Below are 5,539 nucleotides of genomic sequence, written 5' to 3' on the forward strand. Positions count from 1 at the left end.
ATTTGAAAAGTGCAGAGCATACCGACATCAAAGATGCATGCAAGAAATTGAAATAAAATTGGTTTGTAAAATGTGAGTGTAGAAAAAATTTAAATAAATATATTAAATGTGATACAGTTTTTAAGTAGGTATGTAACTAAATTGATAAATAGAAAGTAAAAATTATTTTATATAGTTCCTAAAATTTTAGATTCAATTGGGAAAATGGGAGCTTATGTTACACTTGGAGTTGCCTCGCATTCAGGCAAATAAGTTACTTTAGGAGGCATGATTTGTTTGAGGGCTTGTCAGGTGGCAGCTGATGAAGTCAGGACCAGGGTCTCAGAAACACAACTGCTCATCCTGGCTTTCTGATCCCACAGTGATTTCCGTTTCCTCTTTTGAAGAGCGATCAGGCAGTCAGAGTCCTTGCCATGGAAATGGCTGCTATTAGGACCCTGGAGGGACACTCACAGTCACTGACTGTCCCTTCATCAGCTCTCGAAAAAGACTTGAAGGAAGTGAGGGAAGTGGATGTTTGTAGTTTATGGACAAGATCTATGCTATAAAACATATCTCCTTTTTTCCTTTATTATCAACAGCAAAAGGCAACTTACAGATATATAAACTTCCAGGGACATGGTTGATATCTTTCCTCTATTTTGTTTTTGCTATAAAATAAATACAAGGACAAAGTTAGACACATAAAGTAGATAAAAACAAATTTAAAACAGACACCGGAAAGCATTTTTCTTTCTATTCTGAAAACCATTTGTGTGTAGTGTAGCCAAGGAGACAAGGGTGAAGAATTAAACTGCCACGTTGCTGGAGAAAGAGTTTGCTGACATCACTGGCATTGGAGAAGCTGACTCCTTGAGATGTGAATTGGTTTTGTTAGGCCAAATGCATTTATTCTTTCAAAAATGTCTTGTGTAATTATTTATTCTACACAGAGCCTCACATGCATGTACTCAATCAGCCCATGGGAACAGTTTAGCAGAATATTGCAGGAAAAGCAAAGGATGACAGCATGGAAAGAAACTTAATTAATTAAAGTGGTTGACATAAAACGACAGCATTTGATTTATTTCTCTCCTACTTAGCTGTGCTATTTCCACCCTTCTTTTTGGGCATAATCCTCGGAGATCATGAATGGTTCTTATTGCAGTTTTCCTTGGTCCTTCGTGAAACGTAGAAAACTTGCTCCTGGGAGAGCAGACCCCACTTTTCTCCAGCATGTGCGTCAGAAACAAAGAAGCCTGGCTGTGGTTTACCTTCCTGGGTCTGAGCCCACCGCGGCCTTGCCCAACTCCATCTTTCCCAACTAGAGAGATGGGAGGATGCAAACAATAATGAATTCAAGTGGCAAAGACCTTGTGAACAGTGAACCAACCCATCTGTAGTAACTCCATTCTGGCTTAGTTATTCATGGCAATGGATGGCACAGGAGATGGGATTGAGGAGAACTCAGGGTCCTTCTTGACATTATTAAAGCAGATGCTGGTCTATTGCATGCCCTGTATTCTACAGACCCTATGCTTAGAGATTGCAATACTTCTCATCCTCATAACAGTCTTAGGAGTAGGGTAGACATTAGACTTAAGATGCAAGCAACAACTTATTCTGACAATAAAAATAACTGACTGCAAGGATAGCTTGGAGACTTGAAAAAATGGAAGAACCAGGCTTAAAAAGAACATAGAATGGATCAGCTCCTCGGACTGAGGTTGCAGTAACAGACTGACAGTTCCATTGGGGTGCTACTTGGATAAATGCAAGAGCTGGTATCTGCTCTTGTATTATTCTGTTCAAAACTCAAATTCCAGGGAGAGAATGGAGGCAAGTAGAGATCCTTGAAGTCCTAATATAACTGTGTGCCATGGTGACTGGGTCATTACCTAAAGCAAAGTTGGCATGTTATCACAGAAAGAACTGGGAAAGGATGCTGGAAATGCAAAAAAAAACCAGATGTGCCACAAACCGAGAACATGACTACTATCACCCAGGAAATCAGTGCAGCCAGAATATAAACCCAATTCTTTTTGCCACAAAGGCAACTCTTTTCCCACTCTGCTGTTCAGCGTCTCAGGTCTACATGTGGACAAGGATCATGAACATGGTTTGTTTTGTCATTTATTGCAACAAAGTGACTAATGTGAAAGAAGGAATGAAGATTGGAAGGTGTGGTGAGTACATATGGGTAGAAAAGGAGATTTGATTTTGGTAGCAAAAAATTCTCATGATACTTTGCTCATATCCTTCCTATCTGGGCATCCTGACACTCCTCTCTTCTGGTTTTATGACTACATCTCCACTTTCTCTCTTTTTCAGAGGCGCTGACAGCTCTTCCTATTCTATTTCTAGATATGAGTTTCCTAGGGCTTGGTTCTAGGTCCTCTTTTCTTCATCAACTCTTACCCAGACACCAATGACCCCTCACTAGTTATTGACAACAGGATAAAGTCCACATTGCCCAGCTTGAATTTTAGGATCCCTCACACCTGAGCTCCACACTACCTAATAATTTTTTGTTCTTTTTTTGTTTGTTTGTTTTGTTAATCCTCACCTGAGGATATTTTTCCCCTTGCTTTTTAGAGAGAGTGAAAGAGAGGGAAGAGGCTGGGGAGAGAAGCATCGATGTGAGAGAGACACATTGCTTGGTTGCCTCCTACATGCACCCTGACTGGGGACAGGGAGTAAACCTGCAACCCAGGTATGTGTCCTTGACTAGGAATCGAACCAAAGACCCTTCGGTGCACAGTCCGATGCTCTGATCACTGAGCAACACCGACTCGGCCTTATCTTTTGTTCTTCATGGTACCATCATTCAAGTCTCAACATTTTTTCACGCGATTCTATCTTCAAGGAAGTCCTTCCTACTCTATACCTTGTTTCCAAATCCGCCTCATTGTACAAGATCCAGCTCATCTCCCACCAATCTCCAAGTGGTGGGACAGACCAAGAGACTGTCTCCAGTAGCTCTACATTTCAATGACCTCTCCTTTTTCTAAGGCAAAGGCTGGGCCATTTGACTGAGAATATATATTCCCTATGGTCCTTAACCATACACCATTTTACAATTTTATGTGGTTATCCTGTTTCTTTGAGTTGACTGTAAGCTTTTGCAGGGAAAATCTTTTTAGTATTGGGTAATAGATATCCAATAAATACTCATGTAGTCAGTTTGTTTCAAAAATGAGAACTGTGTAATCTCCTTCTAAGAAAAGTTATTGGGCCTCTTCTCTCATCCACCACACCATACAAGAAACAGCATCTTCAGCCCAGCTCTGGATTGGGGTCTTCTCATGTCACAAACCCAAGGTATAGTCAGCTTCTGCATGGACGGGCTTCCTCAGTCCCGGGGTGCTGAGGTCAGAAAGAGCAGGAGGCAGGAGGTAGACCAGGAGTGGAAACCCAGGCAGATTATGCAGGCCAAGGGGCTGCTTTTCTGACACATTTTCAGGAATTGGCCATTCACAGCCTCTCCTGCTATTTCATTAGTGGAACTCATACATGTAGCAGTAGTTGTCTGGGGAAGGCTATGAATATTAACTTTCCCTATGGTTTGCTCTAAAAATCATGTAAAGCATTTTCCTGTTTTTCTTTGGAAAATGTCTACACTACATCCTGACATTTCATCTGCAGCCCTAACAGAGTGACTAATGTGAGCTCTTGGTTCGTGGCTATTTCAAAAGTAAGCCAATTTAATCTAGTAGTAATATCTTTTTTAGGCTCACAGGAAAAGGGGAGAAAAAAAAAGACAATTAAACAGCACAAGCAACCAGTGTGCTTTCCTTAAACGTTCTCAGTAAAACAAATGTGTATGTGTTTTTAAGTTTTGAAGGTCTGGTTTAAATAAAATGTTTAACCCTTTGAGAACCAAAGCTCTCATGTGCTTTTAGAGAGCTATAGGATTTAGGTGGGGTCTTCTCGGAGGCAGCCAGTGTTTTGGCATTCTACTGTGTACACAAATCTCTGGTCTATAGGCGGTTGGGAGCAGTTACACAGAGGGTGGGGTAGACAAAACCAAAAGCAGAGCTTGAAGCCTGCTTGGAAAACATTTTTGGATTCAATGTAAGCCAAAACCATGGGAACTGGCCCATATCCTCAGGGTTTAAAAGAGATCCAAATAGGCTTACCATGTAGTGGAAATATGACTAGCACCACACTACAACAAGGCCACCAGGGCTTTGGTCTCACCTCGGTGGAAACCAGCAGTGTAGTTAGCGCGGTTACAGCTCTGGGACTCAGTTTCCTCACTGCGCAATCTGTGTTGGTTTTTAAAGGCTTTTCTAGCTCTGACATTCAATGACACTAAATCGTCCCAAAGGGATTGTCAGATGTCCGTGTTCTCCTTCAGGTTTGGTTTCCTGGGGTATGGGTTGTGTGTGTGTGTGTGTGGGGGGTCCTGTGGATGTGAGAGCTCTGTCTGGGTTTCTGGCATGGGCTTCCAGGGTGGCAGCCCACGACTATAGTCCGTGACGAGCAGGGTGGAGATTGTAAAGGCTCAGGACCATACCAGGACTTCTAGAGTCCCTGGAGGTGCTGACCACGCAGGAGACATGGCCTGGAAGCTATTTATCTGAATGTGATCCTACAGTTCAGAGAGAAGGTCAGTTTCAGGGCCAACCATAGTAAAGAGCTTTGTAAGAGGACGGGGGCTTATTCTCCTACTGGTGGTTATAGTGGGGGAGAAGGAAGAGTGCTTTGTGGGCTGGGCTGGCCCTATGCTGACAGTGTGGCCTGTACTATCTCACTCAATTCTCTCAAACACACTGTAGGGAAACATCAGCCTGGAAGAGAAACCAAGGCTCAGGGAGGTCATGTAGCTTGTCCACGGGGACAGATTCAGACACAGGTCTGCCCAGTGACATCAGCATCATGGTAGCCCGAGTTGTTCCCTTTTTCTCTCCCCTTTTATTTACAACTAATTGGATAGTCAAACTGAAAAAAAGTGCCATGCACATTACACCAGGACACCTGGAAAACGTCTACCCACCTGGCATCCAAAAGTGGGTGGTGATGCCCAGCCCGCGTGGTAGAGGTCTACCTATGAGCCAGGAGGTCCCAGTTCAATTGCCGGTCAGGGCACATGCCTGGGTTGCAGGCTTGATCCCCAGTTGGGGGTGTGCAGGAGGCAGCCAATTAATGATTTTCATCATTTATGCTTCAATCTCTCCCTCCCTTCCTCTCTCTAAAATAAAAACAAAACAAAACACACATTAAAAAGAAAAAGTGGAGCTGAAACCAGTTTGGCTCAGTGGATAGAGCGTTGGCCTGCGGACTGAAAGGTCCCGGGTTCGATTCCGGTCAAGGGCATGTGACTGGGTTGCGGGCATATCCCCAGTAGGAGATGTGCAGGAGGCAGCTGATCGATGTTTCTCTCTCATCGATGTTTCTAACTTTCTATCTCTCTCCCTTCCTCTCTGTAAAAAATCAATAAAATATATTTAAAAAAAAGAAAAAGAAAAAAAAAAAAGTGGAGAGAGACTCAGGCTGCAGATCCAAGGAATCAGTTAGCCTGCCCCACCCCCCACAGATGTTCTCTTTCTTTTACTTG

Source organism: Myotis myotis, unplaced genomic scaffold (assembly GCF_014108235.1).
Source record: "Myotis myotis isolate mMyoMyo1 unplaced genomic scaffold, mMyoMyo1.p scaffold_m19_p_5, whole genome shotgun sequence".
NCBI lineage: Eukaryota > Metazoa > Chordata > Mammalia > Chiroptera > Vespertilionidae > Myotis > Myotis myotis.